Below are 19,625 nucleotides of genomic sequence, written 5' to 3'. Positions count from 1 at the left end.
ATGTAAACATATTAGGATTATTATTGTACCGTAACGCTTGTGGCCGTCGAGGCCTTTTTTAAAGTACTTATGTGTCTATGCTTTTTAATCATTTTTTATTATATTTCCGAGCCTATGCCCTCTGTCTCGTCTCTGAACATATCTCTTGCAAAAAACTTCCTCAGAACCTAAGCTGCCCCTCGGGGGAAAAGGTGGTGAGGGAGTGCCGTAGCCCAGAGGCGTAGGCTGTCTCGCGGCTCGGCCGGCCTTTCGGCCTTGAGACAGACTTTTGGTCCTTAGGCTTTTTACAATCGATTTGTCAAAGCATGCTAGAGAGTTTGGCGTAGAATTTTTTTCGAAAGAACGACTAAAAAATGGTGCCTAGGACTTAGTGGGGGTTCCCCCTTCTAGCCCCCGAGGGAGGCTCGGTTCTGCAGAGGCAGAGCTGAGTCTTGTTCGAGCCCCACGGTGGGCACCTTTGCAGAGATAGAGCCGAGTCTCCCTTATAGCGTTATCATAATGTCGATCCCCATTGATGGGCTTGGGGGGTTTCTTGAAAAATTAGAACAACTAAAGAACGTTTCTTTATTGTATTTTGAGAAATAATGTATACAGTGCTTGGAAATTTAAGGGTAGAAGCGACGTAGCTGTTCTATGTTCCAAGCGTTGGTGAGGATTTTGCCCTTCTCGTTGGCTAGCTTGTAGGTCCCGGGCTTTAGCACTTGGGCGATGATGTACAGCCCTTCCCTTGGTGGGGTCAGCTTGTGGCGGCCCTTGTTGCTCTGCCTCAGTCTCAGCACCAGGTCGCCCACCTGTAGGTCTCAGCTTCGAATGCGCCGGGCTTGATAGCATCATAGGGCTTGCTAGTACTTGGCCGAATGTAGCAACGCAACATCTCGGGCTTCCTCCAGTTGGTCGAGGGCGTCTTCGCGGGTAGTGCGGTTGCTTTGCTCATTGTAGGCCTATAGCCTTGGGGAACCGAACTCCAAGTCAGTGGGGAGGATGGCCTCGGCTCCATAGACCAGGAAGAACGGTGTGAATCCCGTGGCTCGTCTCGGAGTGTTGCTTAGGCTCCATATGACCGATGATAGTTTGGCAAGCCATTTCTTGCCAAATTTCTTCAACCAGTTGTATATTCTCGGCTTGAGGCCCTGTACGATCATGCCGTTGGCATGCTCAACTTGGTCATTTGTCCTAGGGTGTCCTATGGCTGACCAGGCCACACGGATGTGGTGGTCGTCGCAGAACGTCAGGAACTTGTGGCTGGTGAATTGCGTCCCGTTGTTAGTGATGATGGTGTTTGGAACCCCGAACCTATGGATGATATCAGTGAAGAATAGCACCGCTTGCTCAGATTTGATTCGATTGATCGGACGAGCCTCGATCCACTTGGAGAACTTATCGATTGCTACCAGCAGATGGGTGTAGCCCCTGGGGGCTTTTTGCAAAGGCCCAACCAGGTCAAGCCCCCATACGGCGAACGGCCATGTGATGGAGATGGTTTGGAGGGCTTGGGCCAGGAGATGCGTCTACCGCACATAGTACTGGCATCCCCTGCAGGAGCGTACGAGCTTGGTGGCATCAGCAACTGCCGTTGGCCAGTAGAACCCTTGGCGGAAGGCGTTTCCAACGAGCGTCCAAGGCGCTGCATGGTGCCCGCAGGCTCCCACGTGCAAGTCCCAAAGTAAGGCTTGGCCTACCTCGGTAGTGATGCATCATTGGAGGACGCCAGATGGGCTTCGCCTATACAGCTCGTTGTTGCTGAGGACATAAGTTTTGGCTCGTCGCGCAAGCCATCGGGCTTTGGTCCTGTCTGCAGGGAGCTCTCATCGAATGAGGCAATCAAGGAACGGGACTCACCAGTCCATGCCCTGGTTGGCCTCAGGAGGCTCCGTGTTGACTTCCATGACCTCGGGCTTGGCCGAAGGGGTCTCGGTGACAGAGGGGACCTTGGGCCCTATGGTGGGCCCGACTGGTGGGCCCTCTTTCGCCGTCGAGGCGTAGTCGATGGAAGGCTTATGGAGGTTTCTAGCGAAAATGTTCGGGGGGACCGAGGCCCGTGCTGACGCCATCTTTGCTAGTTTGTCCATGGCCTCGTTAAATTTTTGTGCAATGTGGTTGAGTTCGAGACCGTCGAACTTGTCTTCGAGGCGACGTACCAGCTTGCAGTACGCCTCCATTTTGGGGTCATGGCAATTCGACTCCTTTATCACTTGATCGACGATGAGCTACGAATTGCCCTGTACATCGAGACGCCATACTCCAAGTTCGATGGCGATCATCAAGCCATTGATGAGGGCCTCATATTCGGCTGCGTTGTGGGAGGCGGCGAAGTGGAGCCAAATCATGTAGCGCATGTGCACTCTGAGGGGTGAGATGAAGAGCAGACCCGCGCCTGCCCCAGTCTTCATCAGAGACCCGTCAAAGTACATGGTCCAACATTCTACCTGGACTTGAGCAGGTGGCAGTTGGGTGTCGGTCCACTCAGCCACAAAATCAGCCAAGACATGAGATTTAATTGCCTTCCAAGGCACAAAAGACAGGGCTTCCCCCATGAGTTCGATGGCCGACTTGGCTATCCTACCCGAGGCCTCTCGGTTATGGATTATCTCCCCCAGGGGGAAAGATGACACCACGGTCACCGAGTGGGACTTGAAGTACTGACACAGCTTGCGTTGAGCCAAGACTATGGCATAGATTAGTTTCTGGATGTGGGGGTAGCGTGTCTTGGTTTCAGAGAGCACTTCGCTGATGAAGTAAACTGGTCATTGGATGGGCAGAGCATGCCCTTCTTCCTGCCTCTTGATCACCATGGCCGCGCTAACCACTTGGGTCATTGAGGTGACGTAGAGTAAGAGGGCCTCACCCTTGGCCGGCGGTACCAAGATAGGAGGATTGGTGAGTAGTGCCTTGAGCTTGGCGAGGGCTTCTTCGGCCTCAGGGGTCCAAGAAAAGCATTCTGATTTCCTCAAGAGGTGGTACAGAGGCAAACCTTTTTCGCCAAGGCGCGATATGAAGTGGCTTAGGGCCACAAGGCATCCCATAACCCTCTGTACTCCCTTGAGGTCTCAGATTGGTCCCATGTTGGTCACGGCCGAGACCTTCTCCGGGTTGGCCTCGATGCCATGTTCCAAGACTATGAATCCCAAGAGCATGCCTCGAGGGACCCCAAAGACACACTTCTCAGGGTTGAGCTTGATGCCCTTCTCTCTAAGGCATCTGAAGGCTATTTCCAAGTCACCGACGAGATCACTAGCCTTCCTAGACTTGACCACGATGTCATCCATGTAGGCCTCGATGGTTCACCCGATGTGCTCGCCAAAGACCTGGGTCATGCACCACTGGTATGAGGCCCCTGTGTTTCTGAGGCCAAACGGCATAGTTAGATAGCAGTACATGCTGAATGGTGTGATGAAAGAAGTCGCAAGCTGGTCGGATTCTTTCATCTTGATTTGATGGTAACCAGAATATGCATCAAAGAAGGACAGGGTTTCGCATCCCATAGTGGAGTCAATGATTTGATCGATTCAAGGTAATGGGAAAGGGACTTTTGGACATGCTTTATTCAACCTGGTGTAGTCTACACACATTCTCCACTTCCCATTTTTCTTCTTAACTAATACAGGATTAGCAAACCACTTTGGATGGGATACTTCCTTGATGAATCCGGCCGCCAAAAGCTTCTATACCTCCTCACCGATGGCCCTGTGCTTTTCCTTGTCGAATCGGCGCAGGCGCTGCTTCACCGGTCTGGAGCTAGCCCGGATGTCCAAGGCGTGCTCAACGACCTCCCTCGATATGCCCGGCAAGTCCGAGGGACTCCATGCGAATACATCGGCATTCGCACGAAGAAAGTCGACGAGCACGGCTTCCTATTTGATGTCGAGGGTGGCGCTGATCCTCAGCGCCCGATCGTCGGGGCAGGTGGGGTTGACCGGGATGAGCTTGATGGCCTCCGCGGGCTCGAAAGTCCTGGCACGATGCTTGGAATCAGGCGCCTTGCTACCTAGCCATCGAGGTTGACAATGAGGGTCTCAGCCTCCATGAGAGCCTCTGCGTACTCGATGCATTCGACGTCGCAGTCGTAAGCATGCTCGTACATGGACTCGATAGTGATGACGCCGTTGGGGCCTGGCATCTTGAGCTTGAGGTAGGTGTAGTTGGGGACCGCCATGAACTTGGCGTAGCACGACTGCCCCAGGATGGTGTGGTAGGTTCCCTTGAACCCAACCACCTCGAAGGTGAGGACCTCCTTGCGATAGTTGGAGGGAGTGCCGAAGCAGACAGGGCAGGTCGATGCGCCCAAGGGGTCGCGTGCGTTTCCCTGGCACGATGCCGTGGAAAGGCACGGCGTCACCCTGGAGCTACGACTGGTCGAGCTCCAGGAGCTCCAGGGTGTTGGCGTAGAGGATGTTGAGGCCACTGCCTCCATCCATCAACACCTTGGTGAGCCGGGTGTTGCCGATGATCAGGTCAACAACAAGTGGGTACTACCCTGGGTTCGGGACATAATCGGGGTGGTCATCCCGATCAAAGGTGATCACCTCCCTTGACTAGTTGGGGTACCGGGGCGCAGCCACCTTCACCGAGAAGACCTCCCGGTGCTCCCTCTTTCGCTGGTGTGCCATGAGGCACGTTGAAGGCCCGCCAAAGATCATGAAGGCGTTGTGCACCTCGAGGAACCCGTCGTCCTTGTCGTTGTCCCTATCGCCAGTGTCCCTCATCTTGGCATCATCGCTGGGGAGCCCAACCTTGGTGTAGTAACGCCGGAGCATGGTGCACTCTTTGAGGGTGTGCTTCACTGGGCCCTGGTGGTAAGGGCAGGGTTTCTTAAGCATATCGTCGAAGAGCCCGGTGCCTCTGGGGCCTCGGGGATTCTTACGATCTGCGGCCGTGACTAGACTGGCCTTGAGGACTTATTGCTTCCCCTGGCGACCCTTTTTCTTTTTCTTGGGGAGGTGGGGAGCTGAGGCCTCAGGGAACTCATCCCTCTGCTTCCCCTTGGCATCGTTGTTGGGGAAGATGGCTCCGATGGCCTCTTCGCCCGAGGCAAAGTTGGTGGCGATGTCGAGGAGCGCGGCAGTCGAGGTTGGCACATTCTGGCCTAACCCTCGGACCAGGTCTCGGTAGGTGGTGTCGGAGAGGAAAGCTTAGACAATTTCTAAGTCGCCGACGCTAGGCAACTCGGTGCATTGCTTGGAGAAGTGTCGGATCAAGTCTCGGAGAGACTCGTCTGGCCCCTGGCGACAACTCTTGAGGTCCGAGGAGTTCCTGGGGCACATGTATGTGCCTTGGAAATTCCCAACGAAGACCTTTACCAAGTCGCTCTAGTTGTGGATCTGCGAGGGAGGGAGGTGTTCGAGCCAAGCTCGCACCGAGTCTGACAGGAACAACAGGAGGTTGCGGATGATGAGCAGGTCATCGTCCACGCCGCCTAGCTGATAAGCCAGGCGGTAATCGGTCGGCCAAAGTTCGGGGTTGGTCTCGCCGTTATACTTCATGAGGTTGGCCGGTTGCCGAAACCAGGCCGGGAAATGAGCGTCGCGGATAGCTCTGCTAAAGATTCGAGGGCCAAGTGGCCTAGGAGAAGGACTGCGGTCCTCCCCACTGTCATAGCGGCTGCCTCGGTGCGGGTGGTAGCCTTGGGCGGCCCCCTCGTTGTCGTGGCGGCATCGCCTGCTGACCACGTCGTGGTCGCCTTGCGCCTCGCATCGGTCGCCGAGGCAGTCGTGCACCAAGGGGACCCTATTGGCCATCGGTGCCCGAGCAGGCTCGGGACGAACCGAGGCCTCCCTATCTTGCTGAGGCGGTGCCGTGGGAAGTTCTGAGGCACCTCTGCGCCATGAAGAGGTAGAACTTTTGGCCTACTGCACCATGGTAGTCTCAAGGAGGTCTCAAATCTCACCGTGGGCCCGTCGCCCCTCCGTGGTAGAGGGCTCAGGCATCGTCCGGAGTAGCATTGCCGCTGCTGCGATGTTCTGGCTAGCGTGATTGAAGATAGGGGGTAGCTCACCCCCTTCGTCGTTGTTGATGCGGTGGTTGACGTCGCGAGCCCTCCGTCGGGCTGCTCCGCCATCACCGCGACCCCGCTGCTCTTGCTCGAGAGTGTCTCGAAGCTGCTGTAGAAGGAGTCGGTCTTGTTTGACCTTGGCCTAAATCTCACAGAGCTGCTCTAGGTCCAGACATCGAAGTTCCTCGGGGGTAAGGTCCTCGTTCCGCGCTGCCCGGGGCTCGACGCGTGGGGGTGCAGCGACGCCCGCCCCCTCGGGGGGCGGGGAGCAAGAACCTGCCCCTTCATCCTCATCACCCGTGCTCGGCATCCTGAGCTCAACGTGGAAGCACTCACAAGTGGGGTCGTAAGTGCCTTCGTCATCAGAGTCGAAGTAGCCGAAGCAGAAGTCGCTCGCGGCCAGGAAGCGGCGCGTGGCTTCAGGGTCATGAAGCCTGGAGAAGTCCGCTCTAGCCCACACCTCATCCTCCTCTGAGGAGTCGGCGTGGGTGTGGGTCACGGTCGTGGCGTCAAGGTCGAGGGCGAAGCGTTGGTGGCATCCTGAGGGCTTCGCGTGAGCGGAAGCATAGGTGGCGGCGGCATTTCTCAACCTGAAGGGGTACGGGGATGGTGCCATCGCCGGGCTTTGCTCCACTAGAGTCGACCCCTCAGGAGGTGGAGGGGTAGAGCTTGATGACGGGGCGTCGTTGTATGCCACCGGCGTCTTTCCCTTGCCCAAGCTTAAGCTGGATAGGTCCCCAACCAGGGACTCTGTACCAATAGTTAGGCATGGGGTACCGGCGGGGCGCAGTGCGTCACCCTAAGCTCACGCGGTGTCGGGGTGGTCCCACTCGCATCGTGCCTAGCGAGCGCGATGAGAGCGGCGGCCCAAGCACCGTCTACGCCTAGGCTGCCAGTGCGTGGTGTCGTCATCGGTCGGTGGGGCTTTGGGTGAGAGGAGTACCATATCATACTCATGTCCTAGAGACATGAACTCTAGGCTCCCAAACCAGATCACCATGCCGATATGCAGTGGACGCGCGGGGTCTGCCATCCGAAACTTGTTGGGATGACGAAGCTGACACGCAGTTGAGCCCCTACCTAGCGCGCCAACTGTCGGTGTTTTGGACCGGCGAGCCCTCAACCAACTAGTGAAAATGTACTACGTGCCCCTAATCCCGGATGGTGATGCAAAGAGACACAAGGTTTATACTGGTTCAGGCAATAGGTGCCCTACATCTAGTCTGAGAGATTGATCTTGTATTCCTTGCACCGAAGTGCTCGTAGTAGGGGGTTACAAGCTGGGTGAGAGAGGGAGCTAGTCCTAGGTCTCTGCGTGGAGCAGTGTGGGTTGCCTGAGATGTTGATCTCAGGCAGTGGGGAAGCGTGCGTGTTATAGAGTGTTGTGCATTGCTTGCGCATGTGTGTGCCTGTTCGTGAACTCGTGAGCTCGTCTATGCGTGAGTTCGTGAACTTGTGAGCTCGTGAGCTCGTGTGTGTGTTCGTTCTTCTGTGTCCCATGAGTCCCCCTAGAAATGGCCCCGGTCTCTCCCTTTTATAGTTGAAGGGGGGACAGGGGTGATACATGTGTTTGCTACGCGGCGTCTTGTGAGCGGAGGTGGTGTGTCCGAGCCCTGTAGCTTGCCACTATGGCGGCATGGTCGACGGAGCGGTCTTGTCCTTGATGCACTAGAGCGACGCGCCGGTCACGCCCGATCCTGTGCGACGTGGGAGCTCCAGTGATAGCTTGACGCAGGGCATGGCGGACGACGTGCCGGTCGCTGTATGTCGACAGCGTAAAGAGCCAAGGCTCAGTTGGTGCAGAGGCCGAGCCATCGTGGGGGGCTCGGCGGGCGTGAATCCCGAGGCTGTCGAGACCCTAAAGCGGATTGCCGAGGCTCGGAGGGAGCAGTTGGTCCCGTACACTGATTCCGAGGCTATAGAGACCCGAACTTGACTCCCCATGCTGCGCTGTCCTCGGAGCAGTTGGGGTTAGGCAGCACAGTGCAGCACGGGCGTCAGTCGTGGGCATAGTGCCGAGCACAGCGGCCGGTAACCCCCGCCCCGTCCTATCTCGGATGGCATGGTGTTGATGCGACTCCCATCTCGTAGGTCACTCCGCTGTGTCGAGCCGTCGAGGGAGTGGTTGGTCGCATTAGTTGGACGTGATGTTCTGTCAGGGAAATCGGTCGAGGCGGAGGCGACAGGGTTGTCGCCGAGCCGGCCTCGAGCGAGGTGGAGAATCGGCACCTCGTCCGAGGCCTTACGTGCGGGGCCTCGAGCGAGATGGAGAATCGGTTCCCCGTCCGAGGCCTTACGTGCGAGGCCTCGAGCGAGACGGAGAATCGGTACCCTGTCCGAGGCCTTTGGTGTGAGGCCTCGAGCGAGATGGAGAATCGGTACTCCGTCCGAGGCCTTTCGTGCGAGGCCTCGAGCGAGGCGGAGAATCGGTAGCCTCGGACAAGGTGGGGTTTAGCCAGTAGTTGTCTCTTGGCTTTGATTTTGACATGGTCTAAGCGATTTTTCGGTTTTCGCTTAGGGGACCCCTTTTATGGTACCCGACAGATGGCCTATCTATAGTAGTGAGTGGAAGGAGACACTACAACAAAACAAGGATATTATAACACAATCTTATAACACATTCATCAATGTGTTCCAAGGAAATTTTATAGTAACACAAAACTATGTGTTGTAGACATGGGCTATAACACAAAACACTTATTTTATAAGAATGTGTTACTGACAATAATTATAGTAACACAAAATTAATTTTACAGGTAAAATATTACAAAAAGTGGAACTTTATTGTAATATATAAATGGAACATATAAAATTGTCTAACAAATATATGCCTTATAGTAACACAAAATAATGTTATGGTCCAAAAGAAACTTATACACGTGAACCTTCCAATTGATAGGTGACATGGCAAACAAAATATCTGTTGACACTCAAAAGTGTCCAAAGTGCATAATGGACACCACCATCATGTTTCTATCGTCAAGACGGTCAAAAAGAATACTTGGATCATCGCATTTGGGGCCCGGACGAAGAAAACAGCTTTTTGGGAGGATAAACCAGCTAGAGTCGGCTTAGCCAACTCCCAAGTCGGCTAAGCTGACTTTCTCAAGTTGTCAAAATATCAAACAGACCTTACCATTGCATTCCTCTCATCAAGATGGTCAAAAAACATATATGAACGGTGAAAGGGCTTCTAGCCTAGTGGTTAGAGCACCTAAGTAGCATCCAGCAGACCTGAGTTCGACTCCCGTGGGAGCGAATAAATAGGTCTGGAATAAAGAAAAATTATGAAAAAATAGATTGGGGTTTCCCTGCAGACTTTAGTCAAAAAAACATATATGGAACGTCAAATTCAGAGTCCGGATGAAAGACTACGCCCCCGGGAAGATGTTCCACCGCCAGAAGTTTCGACTCATACGTCAGAAGTTCTGACAGGCATCAAAACTTCTAGGAAAGCTGAAAAACATGTTCGGGTGCCCGAGGTTATCCCCACGTTGGAAGTTCTGGTAGACCGACAGACCTATTAAAAAATCATGTTCGGATCTAGCCTTTTGGATTCTAATCTGAACCGCCAGACTCGTGGGCAACTTGGAAAATAAGGCTCGAAAAGGTTTCCTACTGTGATAAAACCACCCCATCTATATATATGAGAGGATCACGACCGATTGAGATCCCAACTATCCAATCGTCAAAATCAATCTACTACAACCCTTTTACCCTCTTTTTCAACCCCATGTTGTTCATCCCTTGATCCGACGATCAAGCACGGCACCCTAGGCTTGCCGACGGACCTAGGGCAACCCGACGACATCCTTGCCCCGACGGGTCCCGCCCGGGCGAGAGCTTCAACAATTTCTTTGCTAGTTTGCCTCAAAACTAGCCGGTTCTTCGTCACGCACCTTTGGTGCTTTGCTTGTAAATCTCTTTGTTCTTCACCATGTGACATCCTCGTTGCGTTATTGGGTCTGTGGCAGCCCGGGCGTACTAGGGGCTTGTTTGGTTTCCAGCCACAATTTGCCATGACTAATGTTAGGCACCAGCCACATGTGTGGCTTGCCATAATCTGTGGCAAAAACAAGGTGTTTGGTTAGTGACTAAGGTTTGACAAATAAAGTGTGGTTGCTGTTTGGATTTCAGCCACAAAAATTTGGAAAATTGTTGTGGCATATGTTTGGTTTGCTGCCACATATACCTCAAGCCACATATATTACTAGTTTGCCAACCTTTACATAAAATCAGTAACCAGGAAAAACAATCAACAACCGGTTGTTTATTCTTCACGAGCAAAATAAGAACACACCATCTTCTAGCCATCATTCATTACCAGACAACTAAAAGTTCCTGGACATATTTACAAAACAGCCACGTTCAAGCTATAGGCAGGTTTAAAGGTCTAGATTACAATATTAATTACAAAAGCAGCAAGCAGCTAGGCATGGATTAGTACTACACTGCCAAAATGGGCACACATCGAACCAAATAGCCTAGTTCATGTACATCCTAAGCCATCAGGGTCATCACCACAGCCAAAATAAGCTTGCATATATATCCTAAGCCATCAGTCATCACCACAACCAAAATAAGAACCCAACCAAGTTTCTAGGCTCACCACAAGCTAAGCTTCACAGGTTAAAGCCTTCTCTGTCACATAAGAACTTGAACACCCAAGCATTCAGAGTATCGGCGCTTGCATTACATAACCAGCCACGCTTACCTTTATTCTCCTTGGTAGACAAATGTTCACCAATAAGAACCCTCTGATCTGGTGTCATTGGGATTGCCTCTAGTTTTTGCCATAATAGTGCATGAGGATCAGTAAGCTGTGGCATTTGGGGAGGGGCAGTGGCAGCAAGTGTTTCCCGAAGTGACTTCATTGTAGCAGTTATTTCATCAGTGGAACCTGCAAAACGGCTCTTGTTTCTTGGTTTCTTAGTTGGTGACTTATTGGCTCTTGGACGCTTCCTCCTAGCTTCACTAGTGTTGGAAGATGTGTTATCAAATGTAGCATGTCTGGTTGGAGTTGGCAAAGTGTCTGAATCATCACCTTCTAGATCTTCAGGCTGTGTGTAGCAATTGAGGTCAATTAGTTCTCTTGATTCATCACTATGTGAGCCATCATCAGCATCCATGCATGTGTTCTAGTCCATAGCCAAAGATCCATCAGCTTTGGATCCTATGAATAGTTCTCTCATCTCATAGTAGAACTTGATGGGCTTAGCAAGCAGGCGTCTTGCTCTATCCTGCAATCATGTGAACAACGAAATTGATTTCATATACTGCGAACAAGTGAATTGGTTTTAGATTCTAAAATAGAATAAATAATAATTAAATTTAGTGCAAGCAACTTACAGATAATTCTGCTTTCTCAGATTCGGAAACAATCACCATGCATCTGGTTTCATCAAATGTGTTGCCACTATTCCTCAGAGCTGTTGCAATGTACTTCCAATTTTCTTTGTGGTACCTATAGTGACGGTCCACTTGATCAACGGTCACCCCCATAGCAAACTTCTTGTTTAACTCATTGGCACACAGCAGGAGATGTGATTTCTTAAACTTAAATCATGTATGCTATTTTTTCAAATACTCAATGCACCACTCTAGCATGTACTTTGACTGATCCTCATGCCAATTCAAGGACCTCTCACGGGAGGGTGCAACAACATCAACCTTAGCTTTTCCCTTGGCCATGGCTGTTTTCCATACAAGAGATATTTAATTAAAATCACAATTAAATTTGCAAGGAAAGGTACATAATAGAGATCACAGAGACTCAAATAAACTGGGATGACAGAACAACAGCCAACCTATACCAGGTACATGTAGGTACAAAGCATCGCATTATATATGTTCCATACATAGAAAAGAAAGCATCACACTTGAATATATGTTCGATACACAGAGGTAAATCAACAAGAATTAATTTGCAAAGATAGTAGCACACAATTTCTTGAACCTAATCTAGAGCAGCTCCTACTTTATCTTCCCACATCGTTTGAGCCATGTCATCTCTTTTTCTAGCCCATGCCACATTTTCCTGGTGCATATCACTATGATTTCTAATACTTCGAGGCAAGGTTGTGTACCAAGCAGCATCATCATAAACATACTCGTCAGGACCGTCCTGTAAGATCCAATTATGAAGAGCACAACAAGCCATCACAATTTTGACTTGTATTTTCAAAGGGAAGAACGGCTGACTCTTGAAGATTTTGAAACGATTCTTGAGGGTACCAAATGCTCATTCAACAGTAGTTCTAAGTGAGGAATGGCGAAGATTGAATAATTCCTTCGGGTTCTTAGGCTCCCTGGTCCCCCTATATTCTTGTAGGTGATATCGAGTACCACGGTACGGAGGTAATACACCAGGCCTTGCTGCATATCCAGCATCAGCTAGGAAAATTTGCCTACATCATTGGCTTTTCTAGATTAATTAGTTAAGTATATAGGTGAAGTTTCAGATTGGAGGTATTAGGACAATGGAGTATTCCTACCTGTTGGTATGTTAAGCCCATTAGGACGTGATAGAGCATCTTGAAGCACATAAGAATCATGGGCTGATCCCTCCCATCCGGCAAGGACATATATGAACCTTAGGTCAAAATCAACTGCTGCTAGCACATTTTGGCTTGTATATGATTTTCTACCCCTAAACCGATCTTGCATATGGAAAGGTACACATGCTGGTATATGTGTACCATCGAAGGCTCCTATGCATGCCTACGGAAATATTTTTTTCAAAAAAAAAGATTAATATGACACCTAAACTAAACTCCGAATTATTGATTAACAAATTTGATGTACCTCAAAATAAGGGTGAAATCTGCCCGGAGAACTTGTTATCTTTGAATGTGTCTCAACAGATCTGATACATATGAGGTCACAACCAAGGGTACAAAGGGCATCTAAAACATGATGGAAATACCTACTAACAATTTCACTTGACCTCATGAACTCAAAACCAATTGATCTGTTTGACCAATGGTGCCCAACACAATGGATAAACATGGCAACTTGTTCCTCATTGACACATGAAAAGTGTCCTCTAGCAAGGCACGTGATCTAAGTTCATGACAGAGTTTATGAAATACAGCTTTCCTCATACGCAACTCACTTATGCAATGGGCCTCAGTACCATGATACAAACGATTTAGACGTGCCAATCTATCAACATCTCTATCTATCATGGGAGCATAAGTTATGGCCCTTCTTCTTTTTCTTGATTTAATCCTATGCAGATACATGGCCAGACACACAAGAATACCAGCAATTAACCTTCTCCTCCATATATAATGGAAGTAGTCCAAGTAATACTGCAAGTATAGTTTTCTTTGACCCATCTAAAACATATGTTCAGAAATAAGGATGAATCAGTAATAAACTAGCAAGGCATCTCATCATTGATTTTTTTTCTCCACCAGAAAATCAATGCCAAAGGGGATAATGGAATTAACCTTCTTTGTGTGCAAGGGCTTTCCGCACTTGAACCTTCTTTATCTGCAGGGACTGATTGCGCATGACCAACACCACGAGATGGATGGATCTTCACCTGTTTCACTGATTTGTTTCAGATCTGCACACATGGAGAGAACAACCAGAGCTCAACAGGGAGGGGAGAAGCAATGCGACTGAGATGGAGAAGATGGTTGTGGGACTGATAATTTCAGATCTTTACCTGGTTGACTGAACACCACGAGAAGCAGAGGCAGTCAGGCAGTAGGGGCGGCGGCGTCCAGGTCCTTGGACTTGCGCGTGGACATAGGAGAGGCGGTGGCAGCAAGGAGCGGGCGAGCGGCGGCTCCTGGCCGCGACGGCAGTAGGGCGCGGCGGCCTAATGCCTGGTCGCGAAGCGCGCGGGCGGTCCCTACGGGCGGCATCGGCGGCGGACCGGCTGGGAGGATGTCGGCATTTTTTTCGATTGGGAGGAGTGTCGGGAGATGATAAGGAGCCGGGATGCTTTTCTACTGCGGTGAAAATCTAGGTTCGGCGCGCCACGGTGGGCTGGGGCGGCAAAAACACCCGCCACCGCCCGCCACATTTTTTGCGAAGGAATTCTGTGGCGGGGTAATTTCGTGGCAGTGGCGTACCGAATCTGAATGCTGAACCAAACACCTACCAAAAACCTTGTGGCAAACTTAAGGTTAGGCGTTGCAGCCTGTGGCCACGATCCAAACAGCCCCTAGGTCTTGCTGGTGTATGATCCGGGATCAATCCGGCGTCAACAATATCTTTCACTTTTAAGGTTTATCGGCTATCACTTTGATTGACATGTTCACTCTCCATTCCGAATTGTACTAGATACATTACTTTTACTATATATTTAGACATAGTACATATCTAAGTGTACGGCAAAAGCTATATATTTAGAAAAGCCAAACATCTTATATTTTGGAATTTAGGGAGTAGTGAATTGAACTTTGTGGTACGATTGCTTCTTAGAGTTCTGATGAGGTTCCTATAAACTTTCAATTAGCATATATATATTGGATAGAATGGACATCATGCAATTTCATTCATTTTCTCTCTAAAATGGTATTGCTGAAGAATACAAGACATATTATGAAAGAAATTTCAATCATTTCATACTTAAGTAAAATGTAGCTTTTTAATACACTTAGATTACAAATGAATAGATTATGCGTTGATAGAAAGATAATTTTCACATTTTTATTAACTACACATACTCAGCACGTAAACAAGACCTTCCAAGAGGTTCATACGGGTATCTTAAAACCTTATTAGCCAAAACATTCACTTGGCTACTTTGTATGTGCCTACAGGGTATCGGTGAATGCAATCAGCCCATGGACCATCGAGGTTGCGGGCAGACTGGATGCACTTCCACACGACGCTATTGCACTTGAATCCTGATCCAAATCCAACCATCCATACCCGATCACCCTTCTTTATCCGATTCTTAGCATCGATGTATCCAAGCTCATACCAGACGGAGCTGCTCGATGTGTTTCCAAATCGGTGCAGCGTCATACGTGATGGCTCAACGTCCTCGTCTGATAGACAAAGGCTACGCTGGACAGCATCAATAATAACCGCTCGCCCACCGGCGTGGATGCAGAAGTGCTCGAAGGCCATCCGGAAATCAGGTACATAGGGCTTCATTTTCCTCTTCAGCAACTTACGTGCAATTATTGGGACCACAAATAGCAGTTGCTCAGAGAATGGGAGCACAAGGGATCCTATTGCCGAGATGCTGGCCTGCAGCGTGTCGCCAACAACGGTTACAAGGTCTTTGGACAGGTTGACTCCCATTTCACCTGTGTCATCGTCCTCCTCTTGGAATGCACACTGATAAGATTTATCTTGGGCAGCAGTGGTTGTGCGTACAGTGTACATGAGCTTGAACCGTGACATAGACCGAGATGTCGACAGTAGCATTGCAGCCCCACCGATCCGGAATAGAACATTTGGCAGTAGCATTGCACGGTTCCTCCCTGAGTAGAAGAAGAGGGAGATGATCTCCGTGGAAACCACCAGCGCATGTGCATTCCGGGGGGTAGCCCGCAAGAGATTTTTTGCAACTTACACCGAGATCGTCAACCCTGCACTGCACCCCATCCCAGAGATGTGGATGTTACGAACGTCACCTCGTAGCTTGTACTTGTTTACAATCATGTCAACCAAGGATGGCACTGGATTGAAAGCACTACAGTTCGTGACGACTATGTCAATTGTCTTGGGATTGATGTATGTCTTAGCAAATAAGTCATCAATGGATGAAAACATGACCTGCTCCGCCTCGCTACGGGCATCACTCAAAGTGTGGAATGGTGGAATGTAGTGGGTGCCACTGGGGAGGTAGCTCTGATCACCAATGCCTGAGTGCTCAAGCATGCGCGTCATGAACTGAATTCTGTTATCATCGAGGGATGGCATGTGGTGAAGGTGTTCGATAAAAGACGCCGTTGAGACACGACAATTAGCTGTATGACGGAAGCAAGCATAGTCCACAAGGTATACATGGCGAGAGGCATACATGAAGTAGACGAAGATACCTAAGCCAATTGAAAGGAGGAATGTGAGCAGAAACAGATGGGCATGCCGCACTGCATGTAACCATATGAGAATCTAGGAAGAGCCTAGCTCTGCGCCTTTCAGCAATAGGATAGTTGCAAATAGCACAGCAACAGTGACAACAAAATTGTTCACGACGAGTTGGAAGACGTATTTTAGGCGCTTGAGACTGAGTAGTGAGTGTGAGATGCCTAGGATTCATCTAGGTGTAGTACTGAGGGTGAATAGCTTACTGGTTGATTCAAATTCGGCCTAGAACACGATACAGAGAGGGAGACATTGAGAGAGGGAGATCTAGGAGTGGTTGACCGTCGGCTTTAAAGGAGGATGAGCCGTCCATGTCGAGGTCCCGTCGGTGGCGTCGTGCGGCGGTGGTGGATCCGGTGGCGGCGGCGGCGGGGCGGTGGTGCTATGGTCCGGTGGTGGCACTTCCCGACGCTTTAGCACTCCCTTGATCGGTAGGGTTAGAGCAGTAAGTGGGGATCATAGTGAACCTCATGTCTGCGCCCTGGCCCCCACCTCTCTCTATATGGTGCTGCGCGACGGGGGGCCACCAACCTTGGTTTGGTTGGATGCCCCCGATCAGGGCACTGGATCAAGGCCCGACTCGACCGTTGGGCTGAGTTGAATGAGATCAACACTAACAATCTTCCCCTTGATCTCACCTCATACTTAAACTCAACTTTCTTTATCTTTTTTCTCATTCCATCACAGATCAGTGCATAGAGCGTGCTTCATCGTCACAGTCAGCTGCCATTAAATTTAACAGTTACAATGCACCTCTCTGTTTTAAAACAGATACTCAACTAGGTCCTTAGTATCCAAAAATCATAGGCTTTCCCATAAACCCATGTCGACTGTGTATTCTCTGAACGCACTGGGTGGTAAGCCTTTGGTAAGAAGATCCACGAGTACTTACTCGGTACTTATGTTCTCAATGCTTTCTAAATGATTCTAGATTTTCTACTTTACAACATATAACTTAGTGTCAATATGTTTGGTAGCACACTTGACATGTTGTCTTAGAAGTTAACTTACTTTAAATGGTTATTGCTATTGTCTGCCATTGTCAAATTCGGGTACAAATTTCCTTAACCACTTTTTGCCTGTTCTTTAAGCCTCATGTCAAACTATACTATGGTATGCATCACTGATGACACCACAACTGTTTCTTTAGAACTTTTCCATAATAATACTCCAACTGCGAGTGTTAGCAACTGCTGTGGATTTCACTATACATCTCGCCAAGACTTAACTTATGTACCCTCAACTATTTGAGAGCACTTATTCTTTCTTACTCAGCATGAGGCCTATGATACTTTGCTAAATTACAAGACATTCTCAACTCCATTCTAGTGATCTATATATGGACTGGACTTCTGCCAAAATATCCCGGATACGTAAACTACGTCAGGGTAAGTTCTTACTTGTACTTGTACACTCATCAAGCTTCCAACAGCTGAAGCATATGGAACCATATTCATTTGATCGATCACATATCGGTTCCTAGAACACTTAAAGTTCCCAAATCTATTACCGTTGACTATAGGAGCAGGCGTACACTAGTACAGAGACGGACTTTACTCTCGGTGGGGAACCCCCTCTAGTCACGGTTCCCCACCCGGGAGCAAGCATCCGGGACTAAATGGGGGTCCTTTAGTTCCGGGTCAGAAACCGGGACTAAAGGAGGACCTTTAGTCCCGGTGGGTAACACCAACCGGGACTAAATGTGCCTCCTGACATGCCACGGGGCCGGCACCCTTTAGTCCTGGTTGATAATACCAATCGGGACTAAAGGTTATTTTTTTTTTTTTCTTTTCTTTTCATTTTTTTGTTTTCTTTTCAAAATAGGTTTTCGAAGTCATATTGTACGCTGCTAATAATACATTTATACGCGCGTATAGTATGTTTCGGTTCAAGCACAATGAACGTATTAAATGACACAATTCAAGCATAGAATTATATATATATATATATATATATATATATATATATATATATATATATATATGCATGCATGCATTATATATATATTTACATGCATGCATGCATATGTGTATTTTACATTATATTATTTCATGTGCATATATTACAAAAGATTGCATTACAGTTGTTGTGATATAACAAGTTTCCTCTCATCCTCTAGCTTGACTTCCATGGCAGTGTTGGGTCGAAGTAGAACTCACCCTTGGAATCGATGATCTGGTCATTAAAAAATCCAGCTATAGACTCTTGAATTGCTTTGAACTGGTCTTGCCGTATGACCTTTTCCTCCAACCATCGAGCCTACAGGTTTGAATTAAAGGAAAATAAATTAATATATGTACATATATATATAATATATAAAGACATAGTAACACAATCAATAATAATAATTTAATGAATATATAGTGTATTTTTAACGTACTTTGAGTCTCTCTGTAGGAGTTCTTTGGGAGACCTGCTTGATAAACTCGTAAACATAGTAACCACAGTAGTTGTTCCCCTATTCCTACCTCAGACACCACTTTATGAGAAAAAGATTTGTCATCCAATCTGGTGATTCGGTGAAAGCTATATGTTTAATTAATAAAGATGATGCGATTTAGGGGACTTACTTTCAAAGGGATTATATTCAGTGGCGTTTTGCATTTTTCCATGTGTTGCTTCTCAATAAAGGTTTTCCAAACACTGCCCAATAAAAAATTTACCACGTCATCAGATATAGTTAATTATCATGTTTGTGTGTATATATAGTTGCTAGAGATACCGAAATTACCTCTGGATAATATCTATCATATCTTGGTAGTCTTGTTGTGGTTTTCTCATCGAGTCATAGATTATCAAGTGACTTTTCACCAGATCGATGTCCATCAATATCCAGTGATTGCTGCATGTGTTTATAGGATATAACGCATAACACTTATTAATTAACTAGAATCAACATATGAGCCATTAAGGATGATCGACATTATTAACACTCACTTGAAGTTGTAGGGGAAGAGTATATCCTTCTTGTGGCGTTGGTTCACTAAGAAGTTCATGAGGTTACTCTCTAACTCAGACTTCCAATTAGGCTTTGGAGTAACTGGGTCTTTGAATACTATATGGGGATCAATAAAACCAATTTCATTGCAGCCTTTCTTTCTACGCTCTGTCATTGTAAATCTGCATATATATAGTACTTGTTAGGATAATTTATATGCATATACACACATATGATGAGTTTGATAATAGATCGAAAGAATTATTACTTACAGGCAATAGCAGCTAATGATAACTTTGTCCAGAGAGGTCAGGAGGCATAGTTGATGAAATTCTGTAAAGTCAACATACATAACATCATCGCCACAAAACCAATGTTCGTCTCTAATTCTGACACCAACGCAGAAGTATCCACCGGTAGACGCCTGCATTACCACTTGTTTAGCAGGTACATTTGCATCCCCAGTTCACCTAAGGCTTGAGGGTTATATAGACTCTAGTCTAGTACAAATTTTTTCTTCCAAATATCAACCTCCACCACACTCTCAATGTTTCTATCACCAAACATCTGGTAAAGGTCGAGATCAGTCTCTTCAATAAATTCACCAAGGTGATCCAAATCGACATCCGGAGGTATATT

The 19,625-nt window shown here is 48.3% G+C and overlaps 3 pseudogenes; all 3 read right to left on the bottom strand.

Annotated features, from left to right (window-relative positions):
• Nucleotides 1–10,611: 10,611 nt before the first annotated feature.
• LOC136520263 (uncharacterized) lies at nucleotides 10,612–11,596 on the bottom strand (annotated as a pseudogene).
• Nucleotides 11,597–11,945: 349 nt separating this feature from the next.
• LOC136519952 (protein ALP1-like) lies at nucleotides 11,946–13,329 on the bottom strand (annotated as a pseudogene).
• Nucleotides 13,330–14,715: 1,386 nt separating this feature from the next.
• On the bottom strand, nucleotides 14,716–16,096 carry LOC136522688 (3-ketoacyl-CoA synthase 6-like; annotated as a pseudogene).
• Nucleotides 16,097–19,625: the final 3,529 nt, after the last annotated feature.

Source organism: Miscanthus floridulus, chromosome 18 (assembly GCF_019320115.1).
Source record: "Miscanthus floridulus cultivar M001 chromosome 18, ASM1932011v1, whole genome shotgun sequence".
In the NCBI taxonomy this organism is placed as follows: domain Eukaryota; kingdom Viridiplantae; phylum Streptophyta; class Magnoliopsida; order Poales; family Poaceae; genus Miscanthus; species Miscanthus floridulus.
The sequence above is the reverse complement of the archived record's forward strand: the minus strand, read 5'-3'. Positions and strand labels throughout refer to the sequence as shown.